Source organism: Cupressus sempervirens, chromosome 3, assembly GCF_028749045.1.
Source record: "Cupressus sempervirens isolate cs-2001-9-10 chromosome 3, ASM2874904v1, whole genome shotgun sequence".
Lineage (NCBI taxonomy): Eukaryota > Viridiplantae > Streptophyta > Pinopsida > Cupressales > Cupressaceae > Cupressus > Cupressus sempervirens.
The window spans coordinates 282119207-282141477 of NC_143120.1; positions in this window are offsets into that span (position 1 = coordinate 282119207).

Consider the following 22271-nt stretch of genomic DNA (forward strand, 5'->3'; position numbering starts at 1 on the left):
CATTTGCAAAAATTATTATTTTTCTAGTGTTCCCAGTTATGCAAATCCAAGTGCCTAGTTTTGCACGCTTTCCAAATTTTCCTAGTTATTTGTCATAAGAGAAAATCAAAGACTTATACTCTCCATATTATAGTAAAGTAATGTGCCAATTTTTTTGCATACAAGTGTATTTTTATCTTGTTTTCAAAGCCAAGACCAAATATAATTTATTGTTTTCTAACATCCTTGATGGCCAATGTCTTTTGACCTAGATGTTGTCATGACATGAAATATAATAGGGTAAAAGAATGTGAACAGGAGAATCGATATGTCAAATTTCAAGGCCCAATTGTTTGATTTGGTCAATTTTTAAAGTTGACTCATAGGCCTTCATGGCAGAGAGTTACAGTTTTAAAAAATGAGGTAAAATGAGTTTTAAATGATGCAGTAGGGGTCGAGTTTAAATCTAATCAATTTTAATTGTTAGTTAGACAAGTTAAAGGTTTAGGTGTTTCAATTTGAAGTTTTTATTTAGTCGGACCCATTTTGGAACCCAACTATTTTCAGCAAATTGATAAGATGATTGGGGAGTGAAGGATGCCTTCAAAAGTTATAATGATTTTTATTGTCAAAAAAATTTAGGAGTCACATATCATTAATTGAAGGTCAAATGACTATATTGGATCATATAATCATGATGAACAATAAGGAAATTTAGACACATTGTTAAGTTGCTAATGCTCATGAGAGCAAATCATTATTTCCATTCCTTTGGTGTTGTCATAAAGGAATTCTTTATGAGTCAATGTTGTATAAGTTATTTTAAATAGAAATGAAGTGAAAGTCTAATTGTCCATTATGAGTTAAACATTTAAGTTGTAAACCTTTTAGTTTTCTTATAGAAGCACAATGAGACCAATATAATATATCAACCATTTGCTGGAATGCACACTACTCTAGTCATGCCTACTCAAACTTTGAAGTTTTGATCAAATTTGTGAGAATACACATGTGCCTGGTAAGGATCACATTCATGCAAAGAATTGAAGAGTTTTTTTACATACTTTGAATCATGTACATTCTCTAAAGAAGTCCTCATACAAAATGCTTCCAAATTTACCTTGACTCAATCCCAAATTTTGTATTTATTAAGGAATTTGGTGTTTTTCGTGCGTTGATGTATTCTTCAAGTTGGTTCAAAGAAAAAGAAAGGCATGGTTCAAGGATGTATATATCTAAATTCACCACTTTCCCAGTGTTGGTGCTCAAAATTGTATTCCCATTTTGAGCATCCATTTCAAATTTTGAGTCCTTTCAAGCCCCATAAATGCATATGTACCCAACCATACCTTTGAATCCCAAGAGGTGTTTAATGTTTCTAACACCTTCTATTTAGTGCATCTAAGTGTTCCATGAAGTTAAATTGAGATATCAAGCCATTTCTTGAAGTCTTGTTTTGAGCTAGTATCAAATCTGCATTTTACCCTAACTATCAAACAACAACAGGAGGCTATGTTTGCATCTGAATATCTCGCACCTAGAAATGTTTTCGGATTTTTTTCTTTGGGAGTGTTTATTTTCCATAACCAAGAACCTATGTTTCATATTTCAAGTCATTTCAAATTCGTTTGACTAGGTTTTGAATCCCTCAAAGTTGGTCAGTTACTATTTTCATGCATTTGCAATTTGCACATAATTCTGAGAAGCCCTGTTTGATGTCTTGTAACTTTGAACCAATTGACCAAAATGCTAAAATTCTTTTTGCATTGCATTATAGATTTTAGAGACATATTATGTTTCAATTTTTAAGCCTTGAAAAATTCATTTGATTAGTTTAAAAATGCGATTCCAAATGGGATTTTTATCTTTTTACTAGGATTCCAATTTGCAAGTCATGACGAATCCATATGCACACTTTTTAAGGTCAATTCCATTTGCAAAAATTGCTTTTCTGACATTGTTTCCAGTCAGTAATTTTGAGTAGCCCACTTTGACCTCTTTCCAAATGCGCTCGATTATTAGTTATGATACTAGATTCATACTCTCCTCATGATAGAGAACCAATATCCCAGTTTTCATCTTCCCAAGTGTCAGTTTACCCAGTTTCTAAAGCCAATTCTGAACCCAGTTTAGTGTTTTCTGACATGTTTTCTTGCAGAAAGTTCTGAAAGGTCAACTTTGACAGCAAATATATTTTGACCTTGAATTTTTCATGAGATGAGTTTTGACATGGTAAAAGTATGCAGAGCATAGATTTAGTGTGCCAAATTTCAGAGCTTAGTCAGGGGTTTGGATCAGTTTTTAAAGTCGGTCAAAAGATCCTTTGGCATTAAATTAACAGTTTGCATATTGATGGTAAAATAAGTTTTAAATGATCGTTCAATGATTGAACTTGATTCTAATCAGTCTGAGATGATCAATAGATCAATTTGAAGATTAAGTTGTTCGGAAACCAAAAAAAAATTAGCAGGACCCACTTTGGGGTCCGACTGACTTCAGCAAATTGATAAGTATCAAAGATGTAGAGCAAAGTAAACACGCAAGTCACTCTTGAGGACTTATTGAAGAAGTTGGGTCAGGAAAAAGGTGTTGTCAAGCACATAAAACAAGGCTATGTAATTTTTTTTTGAAGTTTATGCCCAAAGAATTGGCCTTCCATTTCCTATTTACATATCTACAATGTCCAGAGAGGTGCATGGCCTGATTTTTATCTGAGTGGTTCAAATTTCTAGTCATAATTGAAGAGGCTACATCACTTTCCAAATTGGTCCATAGTATTGGGCAATGATTATTTGGTTTAACATAGATGTAGGGTTGAAACATACAAATGAGTTGTCATCAAAGATAGTAAAATTTGGAATGCTATTGATTATTCAATGATTTCCCAAGTCATCGCTATAAGAAATCTAAGAGGCTTAGCATTGATTCTATTAGATTTCCATGCTCACAAACACTATTATGGGGGTTTCTATTTTCATTTTTTTTTTTGGTATAGTGAGGGCTGCATGACAAGTTTGAGACACCAAGTATAGACAAGGGGCCCAATTTAGATATAGTAGGGAGTCTCTCTTTCAAATGGAATGCATTTTGGCTCATATTTGCAAGCTAGAAAATTAACTAATGATTGAAAAAATGTTTTACAAGTTGTGATGCATCAATATCAAAAGAAGGGGAGCCTTTTAAAAAAGAGACACCTACCACCTTCAGATGCACCAAGCAGCCAAGCCACAGGAAGAGAGTTCTCCATCAAACGTTGCAAATATGAAAGCCCAACCAGTCATGTTAAAAGAAAGGAGGCTCCAGTTAGAGGAAGCCGATGGTTGAAAGAAGATCACACATTCAAAGAGGATCCATAAGTAAATAAAGATATGATAAGATATCCATGCCTAAATAAAGGACACGCTATGCATGAAAGGAAAGCACACAATTTAAAGAGTCCAACCCTAACAAAAGTCAACACCAATGCAATCCATGTCGAATAGGGGAGTTTGAAATGGAATTATGAAACAGTCAGCATATGCAGATTAGAAGGTTACCTCTTTAAAGAGGAAAATGCATAAGGAGAGTTCCCTGAAGATAGAACTAAGAACACAGGCAACTCATCAGAGGAATACCATGCAACGAATCAGGGGAGCCTTCTATGCATAACAAATGTGGCATGTGGAAAGAAAGTTTCCAAGTAATATAAATCTTATGCAAAATAAGAAAGAGGAGGGTAGTGTTAACATCAATAGTCATAGTATTCAAAGGAGGGAGCTGTGGCAATCAAAATCTATGACTATCATTGCAAGAAACCCCACGCTAGCAAAGTGAACTCCACGCAACAAAAGAAGTAGTCAACAATCATTTGGAAAATGAAGTCATAAGTTACACAGGGAAGTTAGTGCAAGAAGCAAAGAAAAAAAGACAAAGAATCCATCTATGCTAGTCAAAGACAAGTCCACAAACAAGGAAGCATCCCAAGGCAGGCCAGCATCGTTTGCATCAATGGAGCAAAATGGCAAAGCCATCACTGGCGTGCATAAGATAGCTGATGAAATATTTGCCATGACTATATTTGATCTGACATGTATCAGTGTCCTTTGTTCCTATTCCCTTCCTTGGGATATTCATATAGAGTCTTTGTTAGTCACATTACATGGATACAAGTTGATTTTTGATTCAGAGCTTGAGCTAAATTATGGAAGATGCTATGGATTGCTTAGACTGAATGTTGTGGAAGAGAGAGTTGTAGGAGATGTACATTCAATCCCAATCTGCCACATTTGAAGTGGACAGTAGCCATAAATAGGGGAGAAATTAAAGTGAGAATGGTTCACCCTCAATATCCCACATGGGTGGTATGAAAAAATTTCAAATGTTTAAATACTAAACCATACACAATGCTAGTGAATTAAAGACAGTGGCTTTTTGAAGGCAAGGCCACATGTTATGAGGTGGACCCCATGGCTGACGTGGAGGTGGTTGCCAACTATAGGCATTGATGTCACAAATTTTGAGCAATTACATCCATACGCTGATGTGGAAGGGGTGCACAAGATTGTGGCACGTGGCTCGATCAAATGGTGGGTGCTTGCCCATAAAAACAAAGTGCTTGGAGGATAAATAATGTGGGCATGCAAGCACATGACACGTGGCAACATAGGCTCTAGGCATAGTGATGTGGTAGAGACGTGCAGGATCATGCGAATGCACAGGATGCTACCATGTGGGAGATCCAATAGATAGTGCATGCCTACATTTCAAAGATGCACGTTGGTTAAGCAATGTGGGCATGGGAGAATCAGACAAGTGGCAGTGGGCTCGAGGTACATGATGACATGGCGACTCTGTTAGTAGGTGATGGAGAAATTGGGCAGCCAATGGTAGAATGCCACGTGGCACATGTCAGGGCCCGGTCAAAGGAAGGTTGACCCAAGGGGCAATATGAGGGAAAAAAATAAAATGATTTTAAAATGCCATTTTAAATTATTTTTCAAAAGGGTGTACGTGCAAGTTTCTTTTTTTTAATCAAAAGGGGCATTTAACCTAAAGTTTTAACTTTAGAGTAATTTAAATTTTTCAAAATTTAAATTTCAAAGAGTGTAAACTTGAACCTTGTAGCAGGGGGGAACTATTTTTCAAACTGATATTCTGGAGGTTCCTGGTATGCAAATATAGCAATATTATATATCATCAGAATCATGAGAAGGAAAACTCTCTGATTACGGAGTTTGCTTCTGCACAAGAATTCATTTGTTCAAGTTATAGCCAGAAAAGTGAAATTTGGGGCCTTCTTACTGGAATTGGTAAAAATAGAAAATCCAGTTAGAGGATCAGCAAAACATGGTAAGAATGTAGTTGGGGTTGAAATTAATCAAATTCACTCAGAAAAAATTGGATTTCACCAGCATTTTCATAAAGTTATCAGATATTTTGATAACTCAAAAGTTTTCGTCACTTTCATCAAATATATTTGCAAATTAGTAACAAAGTAATGATGACACCAAATGAGATCAAAATGGGAGAAGGAAGAAAGAATTTATTCAGCTGCAAGAGATGGAATTCCAAGTGGACACATGTCAGGCATAGATCAGATCTGGGAATTCATATTTCTTTCCTATATCTTTCTTTCTTTTTCATTGTAAGGGTTGGTAGTTCTCTCTAGGTAATACCAGTAGGGTTCTAGTGTTTTACTGTCAAACCATTCTTTTAACACATTCTCTCTTGTATGAACAACATTAAGAAGGTTAATATAGATAGTTCATATCTGTTAGGTTGTTTCATGTTTTTCATTTCATGCATATGACTATATAATTTCAAGGAAATAATACAAAGAGTAGAAGAATTTTATTAGTTTCATTCTGATTCTTGTCTCCAGTCTCAGTGAATTTTCAATGTTTTATGATCTTTGAACAAAGAGGTTAGGTCATAGTTGCAGTCCCTTAAGGTTGTATGTTGTTTTATTGTTGCTTATGACTCAAGGAGTTGTGTAAATGCTTCAGGGAATCAACAGGGTTGCAAGTTTATTGAGAAGGATATCATGTAAGAATGACATTCAGAGTGAACATGGATGTCTATTTACAAGGTAAATGGATAGATCGTATATCTGAAGATACAAATATGTCTCAGATATCTATGTGTATGTGATTAATTCATGGAATTTCCCAATAGATAAGGCACTGATCATTTATAGGATCACTTGTTCATGCTACTGCATATTAGGGGTTTTGTTGAATTCAAAACATTTTTAATCAAAATCAGTTTAGTTTTTCATACATTTTGTAGTGGGCTAAAAAGAATTAACCCTCACTCAACTTATGAGATTCATAGATTTGTATTTAGCTACTGTAGATCTGTGTCATTTCATGAGTTATTAGGAGATATAAGGGGTTTTCATCTCCATTAATTAGGTTTAGATTTATGTTTTAAATGCACTAGTACCATATCTCAAAACCTAAAGGTTAACCCACCTAGGTCTAGCAAAGCCTGAAGTGAAGAAGGAGTTAAACCTTAAAGTTGGCCTAGGACTAGAGTCGGGTGCATTCATCATAGGAATTGGCTAGCCTTAGATGCATTTGTTTGGTTTCTTGATCATTTTCAAAACTATTAAATAAGGAGCCAACACCTAGAATGCTGAACACTTTTGTAAAGGAATTCTAATTAGGATTATTAGACACTTTAGAGGCATAATTTTGATAAGACCACTTAGGTTCTAACTGGCTCCTTATGATTGATTCTAGCTCTCTAGATGATAAGTTCAATTGGAAGGAACTGTGGAGTGCAGAACCACATTGTATGAAATATTTAGTGATCTTTGATGGAATAATTTTTAAGCTTGATATCAGACGCCGTACTTAGTTGTAGCTTGAAAAAAAGATGTCATACTTATTGGTAGGTTGAAAAACTAATGCATCCTCAACAAGACATTGACTAATGGAGAAGCATTGATATCAATGATCAAATTACAAATGCAGCATCAGAATAAAGAGGTCCTTTCTAAAAGACACAAACCCGATTGTAAATGCAATATTGTGCATCCATATATAGGAACCTTATTGCTCTGAATTCCTCTAGGAACTGTCTACACTGCCACAAACAATAGCCATAAAAACTAGTTTGGCAATTAGTGACATGGTGCGTCTTTCTTCGACTTCATCATGAATATCCATCTTTAGGGATTCCTCTGAAAAAGGTGTTGATCTTTCAAAAAATAGTTTGAATACTAGAGATTACATTTTGGGAGGCGCTATTACACAAACTGGGGGGTCGTTCTTTGAGGCATACAAATGGCATGATCTACACAGGAAAGAATTAAGATGTTAAGGGAAAACTAGACACTTTGAGCTTCCCTCCATTTGATCACCGCCTTTCAAACCAATAGGTAAGGATCTCAATATCACAATTTTTCATGCTTTGGGTGTTTGTACAGATAATGATCTCAATATCACCATTTGTCATGATCAATATTTCAGCTTATGCATTAGAAATGGTCGCTAAGTTTTACTTTGTCTCAAGGTTTTTTTATGTCAATTGTCCCACATTCATTGCAAAAACATCCCTTCCTATATATTTATATAGAAGTTCATAGTAAATGTGTAAAGCAATCCTTAGTTTATGACAACGTGTAGTTATGGTGGGGCAATCGACTTTGCACACATGATGGATAATGATTGCAGATATGCCACGTAGGACATAGTTTGGGACTATCACAGAAAATAAAGTGGTGATGTGGCAACTAGTTAGACAGAAATAAAGTGGTGACGTGGGAGCTAGTTGGACAGATAAAGCTTCCATGTGCCATGGATTTTGAGGCATACTGATGTGGCAAGAAAGAAATGTGGTGCATCATAATAAACATCGTATTGAGGCATACTGATGAGAAAATAAAGTGGTGATGTGGCAGCTAGTTGGACAGAAATAAAGTGGTGACGTGGGAGCTAGTTGGACATATAAAGCTTCCACGTGGAATGGATTTTGAGGCATACTAATGTGGCAAGAAATACATGTGGTGCATCATCATAAACATCATATTGAGGCATACTAATGTGGCAAGAAAGATGTGGTGCATCATCATGAAACATCATATTGAGGCATACTGATGTCACAAGAAAGACATGTGCATCGTCATGAAACATCGTATTATCAAATCCATAATATTGTGGCAAGAAAGATGTGAGGCATATTGATGTGGCCATATTGATGTGGCAAGAAAGACATGTGCATCATCATGAAACATCGTATTATCAAATCCATACTATTGTGGCAAGAAAGATGTGGTGTATCGTCGTGAAACATCTTATTATCACAAAATAGGTGACAAATGCTAATTGTACATGCAAAAATGTGACAAGGCGATATGCGGTAGGGCGCTAAGCTAGTATTGGTGATGTGGCGCATAGTTCAAGGTGTTAACCTTGTTTTTCACATCTTAAAAAGGAAAAACCAATTATCTCTAATTGTATATTCAAAACTATGACAAGGCGATATGTGGTAGGGCGTTAAGGTGGTACTGGTGATGTGGCACATAGTTCAAGGTGTTAACCTTTTTTTTCACATCTTAAAAACAAAAAACAAGTTATCCTTTTATAATTATAGATTGTATGTCTTTTGATTGATTATGCCTTAGAAAAATCCCTAATGTCGTTTGTGCCCTAGGTTTCTAAAAAAATTGGTTGACATTATTTGGATTTTCAATTATGCACAAGAAGATTTTTAAATAAAGCTCTAAAAAAACTTTTGAAAATCCTTTTAATATATAGTTTTGGCATATCTTTTAAATATTTTCATGCAAATATCTTTTACCCTAGTGTATGACTTTTTTTCAACCTTATTTTTGCCTTGGGTTAGGCCACTCATTGTTTTGTTTTAAGTTTTTAACCCTAGGTGAGTTATTTTCATGATTGTTGATAAAAGGTAGATCGATGATCATCACTTTCTCTCACTTTAAAGTTCCATGGAGTTTAGCTAAAGTGAGAAAGTGATGAGTTGACACCTATCCCTACAGACCCCTCTTTTTGGTTTCCAAGCGGTATAAAATAGTGAATCTTCCAAATCGTTGATCATATGAAGATCAACGCTTGTCGCTTTCTCATTTTTAAAAATTCTCAAGTTTTAGCCAAAGTGAGAAATTGACAAGTTTTCGCATAGACATAGTGGAACCAAACTCAGCTTTGCGCCACAAAAAAGGAACATGTTAGAGTAAGTTATCCAAATGGCATGTTCTGGATGGTTGGAGGCACTGACTACAACAAAAGAACTTCAGATTTAGAAGCCATCAAATCTTTTTTGATCGATTGCTATTGCATTCTCACTTTTTCAAGTTGTACAAAATTGAACTAAAGTGAGAATGCAATGTGATGACATGTGCAAATGGAAGGGCCAACCTATGTTATGAGTTGCCAAAGGTTGCTATCAGTACAAGGTTACAAGTGGTGAGTTTTAATTAGCTAAAGATATAGAACATAAGGAAAGGTATTGCTTTGTCACAACTGCCTGATCATTAGATGTCAACGACTGTCACATTCTCACTTTTTGAAGTTTCCTGAAGATTAACCAAAGTGAGAATGTGAGTGCTCAATATCTGTCTTAGTGAGCCCAAGTTCAAAAAAGAAAAACAAAAACAAATATGATTTTTTAGGATCATTGAGCAGATCAATGATCATCACTTTCTCGCATTTTAAAGATGCTCAAACTGTAGCTAAAGTGAGAAAGTGATGTGATGCCACATGTAAAACTTTTCAAAAAGGTAATGCAACCATTATAGTTTAAAATGGAACTGTCCAATCTTGCCTAGATCAATGACCAAATTTCAATTTTTTTCATTGCCTGAAATTCAACTGTTAGAATTTGAATGCTGATCAATGTGAATTCATGTCATGAGAATTTACATGAAACTTGTAATCCAATTCATTACTAAGTAACAAATCAAAGAGAATTTGATTGCAAAAGAACCAAAGTTCAGATTGCATTTTCTCAAGCTATGAATTGTTGTAGACATCATTTTTTAGTGAAGTGATCAAATTTGTGGTTAAGTGTCTAAAACTCTTGATTATTTGGAAACTACAGTCTTAATTGTGATAAATTAGACAAGATGCCTCCATGACAATATTTTTTTGGGAAAGTAGATTACTAGCAGAGGAATGTACATGATGACTTTCTAGAACAATTGTCCTTATCCACTAATGAAATGGCTAAGGGAAAAGAGTTAGTCCCAATAAACCCTAGGCTACTGGTTAGTGAGATTTTTTACGACAAATAAAATTGGCTAAGAGATGCAGAGACACCTACTAGAGGTTTAGAGATATTTTGAAAATGGTTTTCTGAGAGAAAACATGACACTCCTCTGAGCAATGTCTAGGAATTCAAAATTGGCAAATTAATTATTTCTAGTGTTTTCTTTGATGATGATTTATTGACAATGATAGCAAAATGGTATGACCCACTGCTAAGGATTGCTAAAAATTATGCTAGAGATAACCTTTTTAGGGTTACACCAGATGTGATTAGGGAAGTTTTTAGATTAAACCGTAATCATCCATTGAATGAGAAAATTGATCTAGAGGATCTAGAAGCTAGGTATGATGCCTAGAGGGTATACCTAAGAAGAGGGCCATTGTAGGAGCTCTTTGTGAAGATAGGGCATTTACCCCTAGTTACAGTAAATACCCCAAAGCCATTGCTAAGGAAATATTCCAATCCTAGGGCACAAGCATTGTATTTCTCCCTCTAAAATATTTTTGGGATGGATGAACAAAATCACATCCAAGTGTCTATAGTTTTCAGCATTGCAATATGGCATTAGCTCAATTTTTTATTTTGCCACATATTTAGTAGAGGAAATCCACATTGGATTAATAGATATAAGAAAACCCAAAGTTGAGAAACCCTTCTATTGATATTCAATGCTAATGTACATATGATTGTACAAAGGGGTATCTATTTCCTCTAAGAAGATGAAGTTGGAGCTAGAGAAGAATGGAGAGAAATTACTAGTGTAGCTAGGAGTGCGGATATGACCTAGGAGGTCAATGATGCTAGTTTTGTCATACTTGATATGTATTTTTCTTCTAATATGAGGATTCTATTGACTAGAAATAATCCTAGAATATTTTAGTCCTTGCTAGAATTGATTAGACCCAAGGATTATGCCAAGGGACTAAAGGTGATTCACAATTGGCTCCTTATTTAATAGATTCAAATATAACCAAGAAACTAGACCAATGCATTTAAGGCTAGCGAATTCCTATGATGGATGCACTTAACTTCAAATCTTAGGCCAACTATAAGGCTAGACCCTTCTTCTACTTTAAGCTTTGTAAAAGCTAGGTTGGTGTACCTTGAAGTTCTAATATATGGTACAAATGAAAATAAACATAAAATATAAACCTATTAACAACAAATGAAACCCTTATATCTTCTAATACTTATGCAATAACATAGGAATGAAATAGCTACAAATCTTAACCTATGGACCCATAAGCTAAGTGAGGGTTAATTCCTTTTAGCCCACTAGAAAACATCAAAAATTGAACTGATTTGATTAAAATGATTTGTTCAAATGACCTTCATCTTAGCTTCCATCTGACATAGCGATAACTTTAATCTTCTTCCTTGCAACTTGAATAACTTTTTATACATGTTATATTATGATGAACGAGCTTAGCCATGTCATCACCAACATGTCTTCTACATGTCCTCAACCTTGATTCTCAGAGTAACAACTCTACTAAGAGATATAAGAAGTTTACCAGAATATGCCTCTGTAAACGCTATCTCATAAAAAACATCACCAAAACTTACATAACTTCTTCCAAAATTATTATTTTTTCATCCAACATTAACTACATATACTAGATACTTAGAAGCAACTCTCATAATCTTGGATAGTGATAATACTCAACTATCCATCCATACAACTTGATCTTTCCATTGTTCTTTTGTTAGATACCATATAAAACTGCTATGCTGACATCAATGACAAACTTAGTCATGAATGTAAAATATCATCATAGTAACATATCTACAATACTCCTCTAGAGGAATATCATCAACATTCATGCTTCCAACAATCTCCTCCTTTGGCATTGATGGAAACATAGATGAAAAACATCTAGTTCAAAGAATACCAACTATAAAAGACTATTAATATTTCTTTTCATATCCTCTTCATCAATCATTCTCCCCCATTGATATACCTCAATATGATTTCTATCAAACTATCATTCCATGTTGTCCTTCTTCTTTGTTGTCTTTTGTTTTCCCATGATGTTCTTCCTCATGATCTTCTCATGATGTTTTTCATGCCGAACTTCTCCCCCATTGACATCAATGTCAAATGTTTTAGCAACCATAAAACTTTGCAATAACTAATTCTTACTAACTCAAGTGTCCAATGACACTATTATAAACAACATCCAACAAGGGTCCTAGATGACTCTGTCCATCACAGGTACTCCCCCATACATGAAGCATTAGCATTCAGTCCAGACAAAAAATGGTGCATTATTACACTAGACTGATGCACTCTTGCATCTTCTACTCTAATTAGGAAGGGGCATAGCCCCTAGCATACCTCACAAATACTCAAAAGGCTCTTTGGAAAGAGACTAGGTGAATATATCTGTAATTTGCTCTTTAGTGCTCACATACTCCTATTTGATTTCCTTTTATGCAACTTTATCCCTCAACATATGATACTTAATAGAAATGTGCTTGGTCTTTGAATGCAACACTAGATTCTTAGAGATATTTACTGTGCTTGTATTGTCACAATGTATGACAAAAGTTTCACTAAACTCTATGCTTATATCCTTCAATATATGCTTCTTCCAAATAACTTGATTGCAATTGTTTGTTGTTGCCACATATATTTCTTTTACTATACTTTGTGATGTAAAATCCTACTTCTTTCTTAGCCAAGAAACCAATCTTCCTCCAAGAAAGAAGGCTCCACAACTGGTGCTTTTTCTATCATCCATACTACTTGCCCAATCAACATTAGTATAAACACTTAGAGTAAAATCATTAGAGCTATCATACCACAATCCAAACTCTGATGTTCCTTTTAGATATCTAAATATATTTTTGACTACTGCTTAATGTGCTTATCTAGGCTTAGCTTAGGATTTTGCAACAATTCCAATTGCATTTTCGATATCTAGCCTTGTGTGAGTTAGATATTGCAAACCTCCAATCATAGATCTAGACTTCTTCTCAATAGTAGGTGTCTCATCCTTTGTAAATAACTTGTGTTGAGTTACCATAGGTGTTCCAATAGGTTTACATGTTTCCAAACCAAACCTTTTCATTAAATGCTTCAAATACTTAGTTTGAGAAATAAATATTCCTTCCTTATTTTGTACAATTTGCAATCCTAGAAAATATTTCACTTCTCCTATCATACTCATTTCAAATTATTTCTTCATTTCTTTTGTAAACTTTTTACTTTCCTCATCATTTCCTCCAAATATGATATCATCAACAACTATTACAAAAATCATCAAACCATCACCAATTTCTTTCCAATAGAGATTACTATCTGCCATAATTTTGCTATAAATAAGCTTTTGTAAATGTTTCTCCAACCTCACATTCTAGGTTTTTGATGCTTGCTTTAAGCCATCCAATACTTTCTTCAATCTACATATTATGTCCTTGTCATCTATTAAAGTACAACCTTCAGGTTGTTTGTATAACTCTTCTTCAATTTCTCCATTTAGAAATGCTAACTTGACATCCATCTAATACACTTTGAATTTCTTTTGTGCTGCATAGGCAAAGAATAATCTTACTACTTCTATTCCAGCCATAGGAGCGTAGGTCTCATCATAGTCTATTCATTCTTGTTGTGATTAACCAATACATACCAATCTTGCCTTGTTCATTACAACTTCACCTTTCTCATTCATCTTGTTCTTGAATACCCATTTAGTTCCTGTCACATTCTTGCCTGCTGGTCTAGGGACCAATTCCCATGTCTCATTCTTTACTATCTAATCTAATTCATCTTTCATATCTTTTTTCCAATAATAATATTTACATGCTCCATCTTCATTATTAGGTTTAACTTGAGATATTAAACATAGTTCTTCATTGACTCTACTTCTTGTCAACCCACCTTTATCTTTTCTTCCGATGATCTACTCAGATAGGTGATTCTTTATCATATTCTTTCCCAAAATACGAGTTGCTATCTGAACTCTTGGCTGTACTGAAGGTTTTGAGCTTTGTTCCTACCTTAACTCTCGTTCCTTTTTCAAATCATTATTAGTCTCAAGAAATACTTCATCACTCCTTGGTTTAGTAGCAACATCATCATCCGAATTGTAATCAATCATTCTTTCCTATATCCTGAATTTCTCACCAATTCTCATATTTGCACTTTCCATAATAGTCTTAGTTCTCAGATTATAACATCTATAAGCCTTTCTTTTCAGTGAATAACCATGTAACATACCTTCATCACTTCTAGCATCAAACTTACTGATATCATCATCTCTTTTGATATAACACTTACTACTAGAAATTTTGAAATACTCAACTATAGGTGACTAACCAAATCATAGTTCATAAGGGGTCTTGTTTGTGTCTCTCTTGACTTGCACTCTATTCTTAGTGTAGATTATTGTATTCATAGCTTCTCTCAAAAACATCTTGGATACATCATTATCAGCTAACATAGCTCTTGGTGCTTTTGCAACTGATCTATTTCTCCTCTTTGCTATACCATTCTATTTAGGTGTCTTCAACCAACTCTTTCTTCTATTCTAGAATAAGATCTTTGTTCTTTAATCTAATTTGAGCCATTCTATAAATCATTAATGATAACTTCCACATTTTCATAGTTAGCCTCTAGATCAACAATACTTACCAAGGCTATCTTATCTACTACTCCCTTTTCCTTAACCAATTTAAGCTCATTATCTTTATCACAATCATCCAAGAATCTTTCCATACTTTCTTTAAATTTTCATCTTCATTAGAAAGTGAACTCTCTCTAGTTTTTCTTACCTCTATCTAGAAACTTAGCGCTCAAATCTATAAACAATTCTAATCTCTCACCAAGAAGCTCCATCTTTAGGGTGTCAAAATTTCCTCCATTAGACTTAGGATTTTTCTTTTGAAATAACTTCCCATGGATCTCCCAAAGCTGTTAAGCTTTATCTACAAGGACCTGATGCTCTGATACCAATTTTTAGAAACAATAATCCATCAATATAACTAAGAGGGTTGGTGGGGGGGGGATTAGTTATCCAACAATTAAAACATTTATCTTCTTTAAACAAACCTAACTATTCAACCAAAGTAAACAACAACCATAATAAGATGCACATAGACAATTACACCAGATATGTTAACTAGGGAAACCCTTGATCAGAGGAAAAACCCTAGTGGGAATGATGCCCACAAGATTATGTACTAATTTATAAAGATTCCTTCTTAGAGGATGGACCCTATCAGGAGTCTCTTACAACATTTAGTAAATAGAGTACTTGTTAGGAGACTTTGAATCCCTATTAGGATATTTCAACCTTGTTAGGAGTTGTAGTACAATGTATGCCAGAACTACAAGAAGAGATCACTACTCAAACATGCAATTTACTATTATGTTTTTGTTTCCTTTATTTTTTCAATTGAACCAAACACTATTAGACCTTTTAGACTAGGTCATGACCCTCAAATCCAAATATCAAACCTCAGATCACATAACAGAAGCTCAACAATGAAGTTTCCTTTAGTTCCACTCTACTCTGCTCAACTTCACATGTTCACTCTCTCTATTGATTAAAAAATAATTCTTCATATCATCCACATTCTTATCATGAAAAAGGAAAATGTCCTTCCTTTATGTTGAGTCCATAAAAAAATTCCCACACTAGTTGTTAGACCTTCTCAATTAATCATTATAGGACCACATTAAGAACACATTACACTTAGTGATAACATTAATATTTCACCTTGCAACTTGAATAACTTTACATACATGTAATATTATGATGAGTGAGCTTAGTAATGCCATCACCTACATGTCTTCTACAAATCCTCAACCTTGATTCTCAAAATAAAAATTCTGCTAAGAGATATACCAAGTTTACTAGAACATGCCTCTATAAACTCTATCTCAAATTAGACATCACCAAAACATACATAACTTCTTCCAGAGTTATTATTATTTCATTTGACATTAACTACATATACTAGATAGTTGGAAGAATCCTCATAACCTTGAATAATGAGAGTACTCAACTAGTCATCCATACCAACTTGATATTTTCATTGTTATTCTGTTAGATACCACAGAAAATTTCTATGTTAACACCAATGAAAAACTCAGTCATGAATCAAATATATCATCTTAGTAACTTACCCACAATACTTCCCCATAGGAATATCATCAACATTCATGCTTCCAATAGAAACTACAAGATATGATGGACAATGTGTTAATAAATTTAATTAGAAGTTATTGAAATAATACTTCTTTCACATACTCTTCCTAAAATAGGATGCATTAGGTGATGTATTCCTTGAACAATAGCTAAACAATTTGTAATTGAGTAAAGTCAAAATTGATAAGAATAGGATGCCTTTCTCAACCTCTCCCTAAGAAAAAATTTTTTTGAGTGACCTCTTAGGTGGCTATGTGTTTTATGTTAGTTGGTGTATTACAAAACTTGTCATCTTTTCCTATTTTATCCTCTATCTTACATTATTCAATCACATCTCTGCAAGAAAATCTCATATTTACACAATAATTTTTTTTAATCATTGTACTCTCCTTATGCAAGTACTAATGGTTTTTATGTTGCACTAACAAAGAATTGGCTAGGTATTGCATTAGGGAGATATTCTTGAACCCCTTGTTATTTTTTTACTACCCTTTTCTTATTTTATACATCCTAATAAATTTAATTTGTTAGGAGAAAACTACCATAAAATTTCACACCCTCAAACTTATAGAAGTATTTGAATCCCCAAATATCCTCATTAACTCAGGTGCCTCAAATATTTCCTTTTACTATTCAAATCCATCCCAAATTAAGTTGTTTGAATATTTTTCTTATATTACTTGGCTTCTAGAATTGTTATTTTCCATAGCTAATTTCATAATCCGACTCCCTAAAACAATTGGTCTACATATCTTCTCCTAGAAAATATTTAGGATCTTCTTCTTCTCAATGGAATATTATTAATTGAATGATCTTTCTTTTCTTGCTCACTTTGCTGACTCCTATAGATAATGGTAAGTACAAAATACACACAAACATATAGAAACATATATACATATACATATACACACAATTTATTTTAGCATAATACTTCTTCTTATTGAAGATAACCATCAAGGAATCCATATTTCTATCCAAATTTTTATTGACTAATTCAAAGATTTAGTAGTCCTCAATTGGTTGCCTAGAGGCAAGCGTAATAAGAGCATGCAAGTTTTTCTACTTTAAATCCAAAGGGATCAAATATTTATTTGTCAGTCAAGGGTGATATAATGAAATAGAAAAATTAAAATGTAATTAGGTTGTAGAATATGCCTTAAGAATATTTTAAATCTCATTTCCTCCTTCTTGCGACCTTCCCAATAATCATTGTGTCATTAAAAAAATTCTAATTAATGAGTGATAGTATATTGTGATTCCATTTCCATTATACCTTCCATTTTTTTCTTTGCATGAGCTTTATCAATGATTGTTTTTGTAGCTCCAACCTTTATGATAAATATGTAAGGATAAATTGAATGATTTTGTCTTAAAAAACAAAAACTCATTTGGGGAACCATTGATTAAGTTTGACAAATGGGGTGTTATCATTTTGAATTGGATGAGTGGATTTTTATATTATGATTATCTCATCAATAATAAATTCATTAGGAACAAATCCTCAAATAATAGTTTTTGATAAAGAACACAATAAAGGGACCTGAATCTATAGAACCATTAGAGAGAATTAGCACTCCTTGGGCCATTATAGCCAAGTAGCCAGCTAAAGCATCATAAACTACCCATGTAACCTATACCTTCCACAAAATATATCTAAAAAATCTAAAAGAAACACTAAGAAAACATTACTATGCTTGTTCACATGATAAACAAATAGAGTATTGTTAAAGGGAGCCATAGAAATAAGTCTATTAAGAAATTTTCTTAAACTAAAATCAAACCAAAAAATATGTATCATAATCAAAAAACAAAGACCATTCTTGTATCAAATATCAGACTTATACATTAAATTCAAAAAAAAATGTTAGACTTAAACATTAAATTTTTTGGATTGTTCTTAAAAGCATAAATATCTCTGAATCCAAAGACATCATAAGGAGAAAAAACCAACAAGAAATAGAGCTATATGACATGCTTCATACTGTTCCAATCCTTCTCCAATTGGTATAGCTGATTCAACCACTTGGTGATGTCTTGAGCTCCCTAGTCATCCTCGTCCTTGTACATTTTGTCTAGGGAGTCATTTTTTCTCTTCATACTATCTAAGGGAGTAGTTAAATTGGATTTGATCTCCTTTATCCTTTCCTCTAGAACATCCATTTATTTTCCCCCTTATCCAACTCTTCCATGGTGTTATTTTGACTTCCTTATTTCTAAGCTTCATCATTGGTGGGAATCTCATGACTAAGACTAATCACACCTAAGTCCACTTCAATGTGTGCCTTCTATTTGTCCAATTTTACATCTTCATCCTCCCCATCATAACTATCTTCATCTCCTTCTTCATACTTCTTCCTTTTGGGAAAGGTTTTTAATAGAAGGGATTATTCAAGGGAAAGAGCCTGATACTCTTCATGCTACCTATTTCTAGTACTCCTGCCCACATGACTATCCAGAATCTCCTTTATCTCCTCCTTCTTAGAAGTAGGAATTGGACATGGCTCTAACATTAGCTCCTCATCTGCACCATCATCATGATACTCTGTTAAGTCTGCAATGTTGAAAATAGGAGAAATGTGAATGCCATCTTGCAACTCTACTTCATATGCATTTTCTGAGTCATGTTTCTTCAAAATTTTGTAGGGGCCAAATTTCTTCATCTTTCTTTTCTTAAGTGTACCATGACTAGATCCCCTACTTGAAATTCCTTATGTCTTCTCCTTTGATCAGCCATAGCTTTATACTATTGGTTCATTTTGGTAATGTGTGCCTGGACCTCCTCATAAAGACACTTGATATGTTCAGCAAATTCTTCAGCTTCAACACTTGTCCTCTCCCCTTGCTCTATCTTCCTCAACTCTGGTGTAGTCCTTGGACTACTTCCATATATAATTTGGAATGGTTATCTACCAGTACTCCTGTTTATAGAGTTATTGTAAGAAAACTCTGCTTGTGGTAGAATCAAATCCCACCCCTTGGGCTTATCCCCAACTAAAAATCTCAATAAATTGCCCAGATTTCTATTTACCACTTCAGTCTATCCATCAGTCTGCGGGTGATGTGTAAAACTAAACTTCAAGTTTGTTCTCAACTTCTTCCACAATGTTCTCCAGAAATACCACACAAATTTAGTATCTCTATCAGAAACTATACTCCTTGGGAGACCATGTAGTCTTACCACCTCTCTAAAAAACAAGTCTGCAATATAGACAACGTAATGAGTTTTGTGGCATGGAATGAAATGTGCCATTTTGGAGAACCTATCAACCACCACAAATAGTGAGTCATTACCCCTTTTGTGTCCTTGGTAATCCAAGAACAAAATCCATACTTATGTCCTCCCATGGCTTTGATGGAATAGGCAATGGCTGATATAGTCCAGTATTGTGACTAAATCCCTTGGCCACTTGACAAACCTGACAATTTTGTACAAACTTCTTCACATCATGTGACATTTGAGGCCAAAAATAATGTTCTTTGAGAATGGAAATAGTCTTACCTCGACCAAAATGTCCTGCCATCCCTCCACTATGTTTTTCCTTAATCATATTTTCTCTCATGGAACTCCTTCGAAGGCACAATTGACTGGGCCCTTGAACAACATACCATCTTGAATAAACTATTCTAGCCACTTGGTTCTATCTATAGCAACAGGCTCTTTACAAGCTTTCCATGCTTCAACAAAATTAGGATCCTCATGGTACAGATTCTTGAGTTCATCAAACCCAACTACTTCAACCTGCATTACTGTAAGCAACAACTATCTCCTACTTAGTGCATCTGCAACCCTATTAGATTTTCCACTTCTATGCTTCAACACAAATGTATAGCTCTGCAAGAACTCTACCCACTTCATATGCCTCTGATTCAATTTACCTTGGCTATTTAGGTACAATAATGCCTAGTGATGAGTATATAAAACAAATTCCTTTGGCAACAACTAATGCCTCTATTTCTTTAAGGCCTGAACTATTGCATATAACTCTTGATCATAAATAGAATACTTTTTTTTCGCATCACTCAATTTTTCACTAAAATATGCAATAGGCTTACCTTCTTCGCTTAATACAACCCTAATAGTGCTGCCACTAGCATCACAATCCACCTAGAACACCTTTCTAAAATCTAGAAGTGCCAACACAAGTTGTTATGTCACCTTCTTCTTCAGCATTTAAAAACTTCTCGTAGCTGTCGCAATCCATTTGAATTATTTTCTATCCCCTCTTATTGTGTCAGTTAGGGGTGCACATATGCCACTGAAATTCTTAATGAACTTCCTATAAAAACTAACCAGACCATGAAATGTTCTTACCTCAGTAGCAGACCTTGGAGTATGCCATTCCAAGATGGCTTTTACCTTCTCTGGATCCATTTTGAGACCTTCAGGTGATATAACGAACCCCAAGTAGACTAACTCCCTTTTTGCAAAAATACACTTCTTCAAATTAATTAATCATTTCTCTTCCCTTAACCTTTCAAGGACACTATGAATAGGAAATAAATGTTCTTCCAAAGTCTTGCTGAAAACTAAAATATCATCCAAATAGACAATAACAAATTTTCTCAAGAACTTCTTAAGTACCTCATTCATAAGCCACATAAAGGTGCTTGGGGCATTCATCAATCCAAAGGTCATGACTAACCACTCCTAAATACCCTTCTTGGTCTTGAAGGTTGTTTTCCACTGATCTCCTTCTCGTATTTGTATATGATGATAACCACTCTTGAGGTCTATCTTTGTGAAGTATTGATCTCCACTCAAACAGTCCATAAGATCATCCATTCTTGGCAAAGGAAACTGATACTTGATGGTTATCCTATTTATAGCTTGAGAGTCTATAAACATCCTCTACTCACCATCCTTCTTTGGTGCCAGTATTGCAATTACTACACATGGACTTAGGCTCTCCTGAATCAAGCCCTTCCTCAATAGCTCCTGAACCTGTCTATTTAGCTCCTCAATTTTAGTAGGAGTCATCCTGTGAGTAGCCTTGTTACGTAAACTAGCTCCTGGGATTAAATCTATCTGATGACTAATTTGCCTTAGCGGTGGCAATCCTTCTGGAACATTATCAGAGATGATATCTCCAAACTCACCTAGTAAATCTGAAACTTCAAATGGTATTTCACTACTACCTTCTTTATCTTTCCTAAGAATCAAAGCATAGCACATACACTGATGTTTCATGCCATCTAAAAACTTCCTTCCATCAACAAGAAAAATCCTAGCACTGCTACATACCTTTTCTACTTCTTTTCTCATGGGCTTCAGTTTGTGGCGAACTCCATCCTTTGTTAGAGAGTATGTGTTTGCATGACCATCATGTACTGCATGCCTATCAAACTGCCACAGTCTACCCAACAATAGATGAAAAACATCCATTGGAATAACATCACAGAGAACTTCATCATGGTAACTCCCAATTTTGAACTTCACTAAAAATTGTTCACTTACCAAGACCTTATGATCATCCTTCACCCAAGCAATCCGATAGGGCTGGGGATGTTTCTCCATCTTGAGCTTCAACTTAGAGATCATCTCCTCTGATACCAAATTATCAGTGCTACCACCATCAATGATCATATCACAACATTTATCCTCACACTTGCACCTGGTATAGAATAAACTCCTCCTTTGTCTTGGTTCAATCTCACCACTTAGTAGGACACTTTCATTTACTAAACTCTCTCCTCTTTCTGCATCCTCTGAATGTGATGATTTTCCATCCTCATCCACATGAGCAACCCTAGCTTGACCCATAGCTCTCCTATCTGTCCTTCCTTGTCATTGAGGGCATTCAAAAGAACAATAACCTTATTCATTACAATGGAAATAGGTGCCATGGAAGCCTCCTCTTCCTTGTCCATGTCCTCTACCTCTTCCTCTCTGATTTCCAAAGTCTTGATCACGGGAGCAGTTGA